The sequence below is a fragment of the Bos javanicus genome, chromosome 23 (assembly GCF_032452875.1).
Source record: "Bos javanicus breed banteng chromosome 23, ARS-OSU_banteng_1.0, whole genome shotgun sequence".
Taxonomy (NCBI): Eukaryota; Metazoa; Chordata; class Mammalia; order Artiodactyla; family Bovidae; genus Bos; species Bos javanicus.
In genome coordinates, this window is record NC_083890.1 from 31,881,420 (window position 1) to 31,893,985 (window position 12,566).

General features: G+C 41.5%; 5 non-coding genes across 5 annotated transcripts; 1 reads left to right on the top strand and 4 right to left on the bottom strand.

Moving 5' to 3' along the window:
- Positions 1 to 5,346: 5,346 nt before the first annotated feature.
- Positions 5,347 to 5,419, bottom strand: TRNAK-CUU (transfer RNA lysine (anticodon CUU)). The gene has a single exon. It is a non-coding gene; the product is annotated as a tRNA-Lys (tRNA).
- Positions 5,420 to 6,666: 1,247 nt separating this feature from the next.
- TRNAP-AGG (transfer RNA proline (anticodon AGG)) lies at positions 6,667 to 6,738 on the bottom strand. Its single transcript has one exon. It is a non-coding gene; the product is annotated as a tRNA-Pro (tRNA).
- Positions 6,739 to 7,829: 1,091 nt separating this feature from the next.
- TRNAI-AAU (transfer RNA isoleucine (anticodon AAU)) lies at positions 7,830 to 7,903 on the bottom strand. The gene has a single exon. It is a non-coding gene; the product is annotated as a tRNA-Ile (tRNA).
- A 473-nt stretch (positions 7,904 to 8,376) lies between these two features.
- On the bottom strand, positions 8,377 to 8,448 carry TRNAA-CGC (transfer RNA alanine (anticodon CGC)). The gene has a single exon. It is a non-coding gene; the product is annotated as a tRNA-Ala (tRNA).
- An 811-nt stretch (positions 8,449 to 9,259) lies between these two features.
- On the top strand, positions 9,260 to 9,332 carry TRNAK-UUU (transfer RNA lysine (anticodon UUU)). Its single transcript has one exon. It is a non-coding gene; the product is annotated as a tRNA-Lys (tRNA).
- Positions 9,333 to 12,566: the final 3,234 nt, after the last annotated feature.

The following is a 12,566-nucleotide window of genomic DNA, read 5'->3' on the forward strand; positions in this document are numbered from 1 at the left end:
TGGAGAAGGAAATGGCAACCCACTCCAGTATTCTTACCCAGGAAATCTCAAGGACAGAAGAGCCTGGAGCGTTACATTCCAAGAGATCACAAAAGACTCAGACAAGACTTCGAGACTAAACACTTTAACCTTTGCATTCTATTAGCTTCATTATAAATTTATCACTAAAGGGATGTTGCCTAAGGATTAAACTATACATAAAAGCCTTTTTCCAGGAACCGTGCCTCCCAGGCCTGAGGGCTTAAGGTGAAAAATACCTTTGTTTAGCTTCCAGAAAAACCCTGACCCAGCCCCCTTGTGAATGGATGCTGGAAAGAAGAAATTATCAGATCCCTCCCCCTCCCCACCCCACCCCCACCCCACACTCCAGTCTTGTGAGAACAAGGAAATATTTGCTACAACTTACCGGGTTTTTTTGTTTGTTTGTTTGTTTTAACTTGATTGCCTCACTTTCCCCTCTTTGTTCCATAAAAGACACTAGCATCCAAGCCAGACCAGAGGGTTCTTGAGGCCGTTTGACCACCATCTTCTGCAGTTGGTTGGCCTTGCAGATAAAGTCGCTATTCCTTTCCCCAACACCTCATCTCTCTATGGATTGACCCGTGTGGGATGAGAAGTAGGAGCTTGGACTTGATCACAAACTTCTGCGACGCCAGTCAGGGCCTTGCTACTAGAGGCCAGTGGGCGGGTGGCACAATTTTAGGGTAAGGCCCTAGAAGCTGCAGGCACCACTTGTTCTGAAAATCTTCCCCTTCAAAGTCCCCTGAAGCGGCACCAGACGCTTGCAGCAAGGAATCCACAGACTTCTAGAAACTGAAGAACTCGATCATCCAGTAGTGTGAGTCGCTGTTGGTGGACAACAGGGAACACCCTCCCCCACACAGTTGGGGTTTTCCTCCACCAGGCCAGCCAATTTGTTTTGCATTTGACTGAGATACCCTGTTGGAGAGGGCACTTGTTGGACTCTACCCGACTTGGAAACCAGTTTGTTTCCTTCTACTCTGTTCATTCTTGTTGGAATGTGTGCTTTTAGTGTTGGGATTTGTTTGTGCTTTTGGTGCTTTGTTGTTCTTGAACTTTTAAATATGGGAAATACGCCATCTGTCCCTAAGGAAAGCCTTTTGGGGGATTATCTTAAATAAGTGGGCAAAATATAGCTTTGAGCCTATGACTAAGAAAGAGATGATATTCTATTATGACAATGTGTGGCTCCAACATATATCAGGATCAGAAAAGTGATGACACCTGAAGGGCTCACTCAATTACTATACAGTCTTGCAATTGGAATTGTTTTGTTCAAGGGCAGGAGAAAAGGGTTAAATTCCACATGCACAGCATTTATGCTATTACGTCAAGAGGAAAAGAAGTCAGATGACTGCCAGCCTACAGTGCAGCAGTCTGAAAGGAAACCCAAGAGAAAAATCTGTTGTATGAAAGGGAGCGGGAGAAAATGAGAGTGAGGGCATGTTAGTCACACCTTAAATCCCACTCTGGCCAATACGGCTCCCCCACCTGACCTGGTAACTTCAGATTGCTCCCATGCCCCAGAACTACTCACTCCTTTCATGTGTTCATCTTTTCCCTACTTATGGGGAACGATTAGAAGTTTCTATGTTAATCCCTGGGGCACAGGCACTTAGTTTCGTATTGTTAGGTAGGTAGAATAGGGAAAAGGAGTCCAAAATGGCGGTGGCTAAAAGACAAGGAAGGTCCGAGGACCACAGTGAAGACTTCAGGCAGAACAAACAGAACAAACAGCACTCCTGGCTAAGCCCAATTTGCATAGGGCAGGCCCAGGTGGAGGAAAAAACATATAAAAAGAGGAGCCAAAGGAGAAAAGGAATTGGAGAAAAGATTGCTCTAGGCTAAAAAATAAGAAGGAAAACAAGAAAGATAGGAGCCACTCAGATGGTTGAAAGAGAGGAATATTAATGAATGAAGAAGACCAGGGGCTCCATTGGACTTGAGGCCCAATTCTAATTTCCCCACATGAACCCTGAGTAAAATTGACTAGCGAATGAGTTGATAGACTTTTGATACATGCAGGTGCAACATACTCTATAGAAAACACCAAGGTGGCACCAAAAAACATCTCGATTCATCCTGCTCATGGGAGTCTCTGGAGAAGAACAAAATTGTAGACCTATGTATTCACAAAATTGTGATTTGTGTCTGACTTTACTTTTCTTCCAGAGACTGTCCTCTCAAGGTCAGATCTAACTGTAGGCTAACATGTTCTTGTAGACAGCCTCTTAAATTACTGACCTCTGGCTGTTCTTTGCTATCTGGCTCAATCCAGGATCAGTTAAACTGTAATCGTGAACAGAAAGTCTGGACTCTGCTTTCAGATTATCTGTCCTAAGAAAAAGCCACTTAAGTTTTTTTTTTTTAGTTATTTTGATAGGTGGGATTTATTAAACAATGTTATATGTATAAAAGATTGTGTTAAGTATTCTAAAGGTGAGGCAACTAAATTATTCTTCAACAAATACGTGAGAGCTTACTATGTATCAAATTCCTGAATTCCAAAATGTCATAATGTGTTTTTTTTCTCTTTTGTAACCCCACAGTGTGGCTGTATTTGGAATAAGGAAGTAATTAAAGTCAGATTGGTGTTCTTGAAAGAAGAGACATCCGGGAAGCGCATTCCCTGTTTCTGCCTTTGAGGACACAGCAAGAAGACAGCCCTTTATAAGCCCAGAAGAGAGTGCCCACCAGTAACTGAATCAGCTAGTGCCTTAATCTTATACTTCTCAGCCTCCAGAACTGCAAGAAAATAAATTTTTTTTAGTTTAAGCTACCCAATCTGTGGTATTTTGTTTTGGCAGCCCAAGTAGAGTAAGAAACCAGCAGGAACCTATGCTCTTTTTAACCACCTTCCTTTGCAGTTGAAGTGTTAGGTCTAAGGAGTTAGGTTAGCTTGTGTTCTGGACCAAGCTCAGGGATGGTCTTGGCCTTGGAGATGTTTGCATGGGTCTTGGGTTCAGAAATTCACTTTTTAAGTAGGTTAACTCAATTTTAACAAGATAGCCCAATGGCCATAAGACTGAGGAAAGGCAATCTGTTCTAAGAAACACAAAAAATTGTTTATATACCAGAAATCCATTAAGGTAATTGACAACAGGACATATGACTTATTAATACCAGTAATATTTGTTCCTCTGTGTAGGACATCCCTTTATAGTTTTTATCATACCAGGAAACCAAAACATTAAGCAGAGGCTGCTGAGTGAGCAAAGGGAAATCAGGCTTTACAATAAGACTTAGGGTGTGATATCCACAACATGTGGTCTGTAAATGTTCAATGAGTGTTTTCTCTAGTAAATAAAATGTTCGTATGAATCAGAAACAGGATCTCGGTTCCCTTGATTTTAGTGGATAAATACTGGTAATCTCTTAACTCTATTTCTGTCGCTGTCACCTATTTTTTATTTTTTATTTATTTATTTATTTATTTTTTACCTATTTTTTAAAAGTCACTCCAACCACCTTAATTTTGTAATAAGTATCCAACTTGGAAAAGATGCTTAATAAAAATATGGTCATCAATTGATTTGAAAGACTTCTTGTCTTTAAAGGAGACTGGAAAACAGTTACTTTCTAGGAAAGCTGCTGCTTGTCCATCCATTTTCAGTTGACTCGTGATTCTCAGTTTCACTGTTTATATTGACAATACTTCCAGATTGGAGGGTGTCAACTTATTTTAAAACGTGATTCCATATGCCCAACCATAGGTGCTATTGATTTAAATAGGTGAAATACGAACTTTAAACATTGGATTTCTTAATAACAATATTCAGGTTCCTGAGTAAAGAAAAAAGCAAGATCTGGATGGGAAGGTTGGAGAGTGGTAAACAGTATGTCTCCAGCGTGCTCAGAAGTAGGCACTCTTTCAATACAATAATCAATAGTTCTGGGGCTTTTGGTCTTAATAGGTACAGTTAAAATTGTCAGGTTTTCAAAACGACATAATGTTAACATCTAACTCCTTTTGCTCTGATATACACTAAGCAAACTTTCGCACGAATTTTGCCTTCCGAAATTTGAAAGCAGAAGGAAATGGCAACCCACTTCAATATGCTTGCCTGGAGAATCCCAGGGACGGGAGCCTGGTGGGCCCGCTGTCTCTGGGGTCACACAGAGTCGGACACGACTGACGTGACTTAGCAGCAGCAGCAGCAGCAGCAAAAACACACTAGGGGAATTTCCCGGGTGGTGAAATGGATAAGAATCTGCCTTCCAATGCAGGAAACAGGGGTTTGATCCCTGATTTGGGAAGATTCCACTTTCCGCAGAGCCCAGCGCCACAACTACTTAGACGGCACTCTAAAGCCCAAGGGTTGCAATTACGAAGCCCACGAGCCTTGGAACGTGTGCTCCGCATAGAGAGGAGCCCGCGCGCGGCATCGAGAGAGCAGCCCCTGCTCTGCACAAGGAGAGAGAGCCCGGGCACAGTAGCGAAGACCCAGGGTAGCCAACTTGACTATCCACACTTCCATTCAAGAGAGAATGGCAGAAATGCAATTTGGATTTTAAAAACCAGGTTTAGATCTTTAAATTTTATTTTCTAGGCAGTTTCAACCTGTTGTGGGTTGGATTTTCATCTATGTTGTGTTGTTGTTTAGTGGCTAAGTCGTGTCCGCCTCTTTTGACCCCATGGAATGGATCCCGCCAGTTCCTTCTCCAGGGGTTGATCAACCCAGCGATCAACTCCACATCTCCTGCACTGGCAGGTTTCTTTACCATGAGCCACCAAGGAGATCCATTGTGCTGTTTATGTGTGGGTGATCAGGAGCTGAAAGGGTATATGGGATAGTGGTAATAGAAAATCTCTCTCGTTACTACATAATGGCACTTGCTTGAGCCAGAAAGTAGAATCACCATTCTCAAAATTCCATGAACATCACTGCCTCTGCCCCCTAAACTGTTTCTTTTGTTTGGATTGTCTTCTCCACCCTCACACTTGACCTTCCCAACATCCTTGCATCCTAAATCGTTTTTGATGGGAAATCATCCCAGAAGTTTAAATAAACAAAGCCAATGCCCTACCAGAGACCTCGTATCTCTTATCAAAATAAAAGCTCTAATAAGGTCAGAAAAAAAAAAGCGTTGCCGCCAGGGGGCGATGAGGCTTAACTTCGCGGAGCCAGAAAGCTGGCCCGAATAGTTCAACAGAGCCAGTAAACCGTAGCAGGTCACCAGGATTCCGTAATTCAGTATTGGACAGTTTTGGAATATAAAGTTTCTCATGTGTGGCAACGGTGGGGAACTTCGTTTCCGAGATTAGGAAGGTGCGGAAATCTAGCGGAGAGAAAAGATTGAAAAAAAGATACAAAGGATACCACTCGCCCAACGTGGGGCTCGAACCCACGACCCTGAGATTAAGAGTCTCATGCTCTACCGACTGAGCTAGCCGGGCGGTTGGTTTGAAATCCTGCCTTAATGAATTAAGAGACTATGTCGAACAGACTTCCTGGACCGACGGTGATTATAGGATTTTAGATTTTATTTGACTGCTTTTGTTATATAAGCTAGATGATATGAAACGGCAAAGAATGTAAGCATTATTAGAAATTATTGGAGCGCACTCCAATCACTTTCATAACTTCTTCCGTCTTCCTCTCATTTTTACCAACCTGTACTGATAGACTACAAACTGTTTCTGGAATCCAAGAGTAGTAATCTGAACGTCCTAAGAGTGACCCCCAACTCTGGTACTCCTAGAGCTTCAGGCCTGGTTGACAAGGTGGTTGGTTACCAGCCTAAAGGGCTCAGGTCCTCGAACCCAGAACTGCACAAGGCCTTCTCCGTAACCCGCTAAGACATTCCTCTCCTGTTTCTATCACCTGTTAACCTTGGCCCCTCTTGCCACACTGTGTAGCTGCAGTCCTGAAGGAATTCCCTGCGGTTTTCTCCTTCCTTTTCAGGACCCTTATGCTCGTTCATTTGTTGTTCTTCTCCGTAATCAAAGTTTACACACATAGAAAAGGGAGGTGGGAAGGGGTGTTGCAACTGTATTTTAACATAAAATGTTTGACAACCACTGTAATATAGAATCCAATGATTTTTGTGTATTTTGTTTACCACAGACTGCAAAAGTTCATTGATTGTAATATGCTAAACAAATATCTGTTTAAAGAGAATACCAACAGTATGTTCCAGCAGTACGGAAAAAGTGTCCCTTCTCCATAAACAAGCAGAGCCCCTATTCCTAAATAATACAGGAAAACGCAACAAGGAAAGCCGAAAAAAACTTGTACAAAATTTTCCAGCCTCACAACTGTATACGCAAATATTTGATTATTCCATTTGAACCCATTTATTTGATGTGATGAATAAATGATGGATGACATTGAATTGAGATGTGACCATAGTCTTCCTATACATTTCATATGGCCACAACCGTGGAGTTGGAACTTCTAGAATAACCAGAAATATTTGGCTTTGCAAGAGTCAATTTATAGCTGTTGGAAAAGTGAATAAGAGCCAAAGCTGAAAAGTACTTGCCTCTCTTAATTAAATTATCAAGTTATTTGTTGGAATCAGGTGCATACACAGCCTACATCTACATGAATATACAACAGTTTAACTTAACAGCAAATGTACCAATTTCTTGTGGGTGAGTTTGACTTAACAAAAATTCAACAAGGTGAGCAGACAAAACCTGGGCTCGTCCGGGATTTGAACCCGGGACCTCTCGCACCCTAAGCGAGAATCATACCCCTAGACCAACGAGCCACTGGCTTTTCAAAACAGATTAAATATTTCACTTCTCGCTCTTCATTTGTGTTCAGTTTCATTTGTAGATGTACATAACTATAAATTACATTTACCCCACTGTTTCTCTTTCCCTTCTACCCTCTCTTCCTAGTTTCAAAAACAGATCGACTTGGCTCAGAACTTCCCTGGATTTCCCCGCAGCCCAGTTCTTCGAAGCTTGGTTTGTATAAAGCCTATTTCTCAAAAGTCGCTGATCCATCCTTTGTAAGAAACAACCGTGACGTTTACTTAAAATGCAGAAACTTGTAGTCTTCTTCAAATCTACTGAGTCAAAGTCCCTGCGGGGTGAGGCCCAATAAGCCCATTTTTTACAAGCTTTACATATCTTAGTATTTTCGACGAAAATAGTGAAAATTCACTCAACGGGATATAAAGCTCTGAGGTGGTGAAAAAAGAAAGAAAATTCGTTGTTCAAGGAACAAGGGGATACATAATTAGGGTCCTGAAAGTCGATTTTAGTGGAAAACGAGACTGATTCAGGAAGCGTTAACATCAAGGAGTGGATGGAACAGAGGGACAACTGGTGTCGATCAACCTGGACCGAATGGTTGGTGACAGACGGCAAGGCGGATTCTGGAAAAGGGCTTAGTCGTTTCTTACTTAAAAAATAAACAAACAAAAACGACAAAATTCAAAGTAGGAAGAAAACTGTTCTCAAGGTGAGAATCCTCCCTTCAGATGAAGGATGATCTAGTCAAATAGGAATCCTCAACTGAGCAATCAGAGATCATTCACACTTGCCCTGCATCTTAGTATGTTTTCAGACTATTTTGAGGACAGTGTTTGGCCACTAAACAAGCTGGTGACAGTTTTTCCTTCTAATGAATTTAATAATTCCTAAAGTGTTCTGCTCTTCTGTCCATGGAATTTTACACACACACAAACACGAATATACGGTGTCCTGCTGCTTTTCTGCTTCTCTAGGGCAAAACTTCGAGCACTCTGACTTACCCAGAAGACAAGTGGCCCAGACTCCCTCGGATGGTTTGGTCTTGTGGCAAAATCATGCAGCAGGTTGTCTCGTAGGTCAGTCCCAGAAAAGTAAACTATGGCCCGTACGGGGATCGAACCCGCGACCTTGGCGTTATTAGCACCACGCTCTAACCAACTGAGCTAACCGGCCACTTGCCGCCTCACCCGTCTTCCAAGCTTTAATAAGAAACTATTTCGATTCTTGCTATTTTGTTTGTTTATTTTGTTTTGCTATTATGAATAGAATGATGTATCTGAGCCACCGGATTTACCTACATCAAAGAAGCCTTCGTTCTTTTCCCATTTGTCCTACTTTTTCAGCACCGTGACTCAGCAACAATAGCCTCTACTCCCCTTTCAGTGTTTCCGGACCAGTAACCGTTCCAAGTTTCCAGGTTGTTCCTCTTCGGCCATATGTACGCTGGGTGTGTTTTGCTGCGTTTTCAATTTCATTCATTTTAGATAAAAATATCCTAAAATTCCTCAAGGTTATCCTGCTTCCCTCTCTACACATACAGTTCTATACTTCGTGGCTAAAAGGGAACCATAGAAAATTAGACTAGGATACAAAGTATTCACACATGTTTTTAAGGTATGATTTCTGATCACTTACGTAAAAGGACCTGGAGATGCCGGGGATCGAACCCGGGGCCTCATACATGCGAAGCATGCGCTCTACCACTGAGCTACATCCCCGACCCCAAAAGTAGCTGTTTGCAGTTCTTCCCAATGCTTTGAATTGGATTTTTCCTCCTAACTCTTAAGGTTTTCTGAATCCTTAAGTTAAATTATTCTTTGCGTTTTCAGTGGAATCTTGAAATGGTTAATGGGGCAACATTCATCGGCATCCCGAGTGGAGACAGCCTTACAGTAATTGCACCCCTGTCAAGCACTTAACATAGAGACCGAAGGATATCTGACGAGGAAAAAAAAGAGTGGGACTGTCCTTTTAAAGCTGCTGCTGCTGCTTTTTTTCTTCTTCAAAGATAGCTGAGACCCAGTACGAAATCATATCGCTCCCTCAGTCCCTCGACCGACATTCAGGTGTCCAAAGTGCGACCGAAAGATGATTTAATTACCCCTTAAAATTATCAGCTTTGGGTTGACTTCTTTTTGAAAGTATTTTGAGCCCAGATATAGAATATTTGACTTATTTCTCTGGGAAACTTAGGAACTAAAGGCCAACATTCTACAGTTTTTGACTGCGCTGAATTCTGTATAGTACTATCGTATATATCTCTATGTATATGCAACATAGAGATATAGTGCTTATTTATGCATACAGCGTTTATCTATATTAGAGTGGAAAGAACTGGGGAGACATTATAATTAATGTAATATGGTTATATCTCGGCCTAAAAGAAGACTGTGGCTGAGTTTCTATGTCAAGTAGTTTCCGAATAGCCATCTCTGAACCTTCGGAATCACAGTCGAAATGTCTAAAATGGGGCGTCTGAATGTATACATAAATTGACTATAGTCAATGTAGTAGTAGTCACTTATGTGAGCCCGGATAGCTCAGTCGGTAGAGCATCAGACTTTTAATCTGAGGGTCCAGGGTTCAAGTCCCTGTTCGGGCGGCTTTGTTTTCTTCCCTCTTCTTACATGTTTATCCCCCAAAACAGTAACGGAAAGGAAAGGAAAGGAAGGTCAAATCATAGACTGATTTCACACACACACACACACACACACACACACACACACACACACACACACACAAACAGGAAGGGATTATGAGCATGGCATAGTTATCATAACCCAGGATATTTTCAGACTGTAGAAGGGCCTTTTAGCCAGAAGTCAGAGCACACAACATTTCACCTAGATTCTGGAACACAATTAAAAGTTTCATTGGTCACAATGTATCAAAGGCCAAACTCTTTCTTGGAAAGCAACCAATGTGCAGAACTGCTCTCTCTTTCCTACACTGACGAGCTCTGCTCAGCGCTAAGCTTTGAGGATGTCCAGGTAAACTGTACAGAGGAGGTGGTACCATACTCAGAACTCATGGCCCAGGGACAGAGCTTTCCAAACTTCTTTGGCCACGATCAATTCGTACTTTAGTTTACATCTGGACCCCTACACAAACGTGTAACAGGAACAAAAAGTTGCCTGAATTACCACTTACCTGTACATGTATTGCATTCTGTTTTGGATTCTATGTTTGTCTAAAAATGCTGGGTGATACCCATCTTTAAATTCATTTTATATCACCCTCATTTGGAATCACTGGGCTGTAGGGTGATTTAAAAAAAATGAAATTTAACATACAGTACAGAACAATAGGTACTATGCTTGTTACGAGACCAGGCCCATACTGCTTGCAGAATGACAGACCAATAAATTGAGAAACTAGTTTTTGGGGCAATGAATAGCAACAGTATTCAGTGTCAGCAGATGGTGGACTAGTGTCCCAAAGAACCATCTTCTCTGAGTTAGAAATCAGGCTTCTTTTATACTAAAGAAGGGGATGGGGTGAAGTCCTGGTTCTGGGAAATATTAATTTCTTCCTTCCTGCCACCATTCACAGGCGAGCCTAGTCAGGTGTCCTGTGAGCTAAACAAAGATATTTTAGTTTAACATTCATTACATGGGAGGCAGGGCTCCCAGAAATGAGCTCTTACCTATAATTTAAGCTAATAGCCAACATCCCTTTAGTGACTAACTTGTAGCAAAAGCAACAGAATACAAAGGTGAAAGTAATTTATTCTTTCCTATTACACCCTGAGTAATCTGCCTGCACTGCCTTTTCCTCTAAATCCAAGTTCTCTCCTCTAGAGACTCCAAAGCCTCAGGTCACCTCAGCACAGGGGCACCAACACCATCTCTGCCCTGTTAGGAACTACTGAAGAAGCATAACTTGGCTTTTGGTAATTCCCCAAAGTGGAAATTTCATCCTAATGCATCCAGCAAATAACAGACAAATAAGATTTTACCTTGCTATTAAAAATTATCAAGGACTTCCCTGGCAGTCCAGAGGTTAAGAATCCAGGCTTCTACTGCAGTTATCAAACAATTTCTAAAACATCTAGAAAAGAATAACAGATCACTACTTGTCAGTTGACTTGCTGGCATGGTAGGCAGCATATCAGTCTCATAATGTGAGAACCCTGGGGCCTTCCTCAGAGAGTGTAGCATTTGCAGCAAGAAAAATACTGCAGAAGAAGTAACCCAATCTGATCATCATTATTATTGCAATGAGTCACACAAAAAATTTCTCCTTTAAGCGCTTACCACCTTAAAACTTTGATAAGGCCACTCAACTGTAGATGAAAGCTTTTTCTGTCTCTTAGAAAGTGCGTTTGGGCTGTGACCCCACAGATTTTTGTTTTTTAATAATGCTTAAAGTTTTTTTCAAAAGAAAAGAAACTTCTAACTTGAATTAAACATGATAAGTGGTGAGGGGGGTGGTCACAAAATTGAATATTTTCAAATGTTGAGCTGCTACACATCTTGAGAAGATGAAAGACTTACCAATATATCAGTATGTATAATTAGATGAGAGTCCAAGGATTCTACATGCAGCCTTTGGGGGAAGTTTGAGATAGAAAGAGAAGTCAACCACTTGAACTTTTCCATTTTGCGGCTTGGATCTTAGTGGGCTAAAACACCACCCCTGTTGAGGTGTGTGCCAACAACAAAGGTCTACCTGGATGCTAATCCAGATGCTACAACAAAGGGCTATGTGGCTAATTGACAGACTTGCCAAGAATGTTACTCCAGTTCCAGGAGGTGAGCAGTTTATATGTTAGTTATAAAATGACACTGTATTAAATTATATACAGACAAATTATATCTCCATTCTATACTATTCTCTTGATCTCTAAACCTGTCCCCATTAGCCTGTATATCTTCAAGCACTTAAAATCAAATGACTTTTAGGTAGAGGATTATTTTTTACTATGTGTAAAATAAATAAGCTACAAAGATATACTGTACATACAGCACAGAAGATATAGTCAATGTTTTATGATAACTATAGAGTATTGCGGAGAAGGCAATGGCACCCCACTCCAGTACTCTTGCCTGGAAAATCCCATGGATGGAAGAGCCTGGTGGGCTGCAGTTCATGGGGTCAGTAAGAGTCGGACACGACTGAGCGACTTCACTTTCACTTTTCACTTTCATGCATTGGAGAAGGAAATGGCAACCCACTCCAGTGTCCTTGCCTGGAGAATCCCAGGGACGGGGGAGCCTGGTGGGCTGCCGTCTATGGGGTCGAATAGAGTCGAACACGACTGAAGCAACTTAGCAGCAGCAGCAGCAGCATGTTGTATACCTGAAACTTATATACTATTGTAAATTAACGATATGTGTGTGTGTTCAGTCACGTCTGACTCTTTGTGATCCTACGGACTGTAACCCACCTGGCTTCTCTGTCCATGGTATTTTCCAGTCAAGAATATTGAGGTGGGTTGACATTCCCTTCTCCAGGGGATCTTCCCAGCCCAGGGATCAGATGAGCATTTCCCACACTGCGGGCAGATTCTTTATTGCTCAGCCATGGAGACTTCAATTTGAAAATATATTTTTTAAAAAGTAATTCTAATCATTTGCTTTACCAGTCAAAACGTGCATCCTCCGCTCATAAAGCCTAGGTAACTTGAGGTAGTTCCACTGGTTAAGGTACTGTACTATAAGATTAAAAATGTTTTATTTTTTGTGTTAAAAGTGTTATAAACCTATTACAGTACAGTACTATGTAGCTGTTTGTATTAGCTGGGTACCTAGGCTAACTTTGTTGGACTTAACAAACTAGACTTAACAAATACGCTCTCAGAACCAAACTCGTTCATGTGTAGGGACTAACTGAA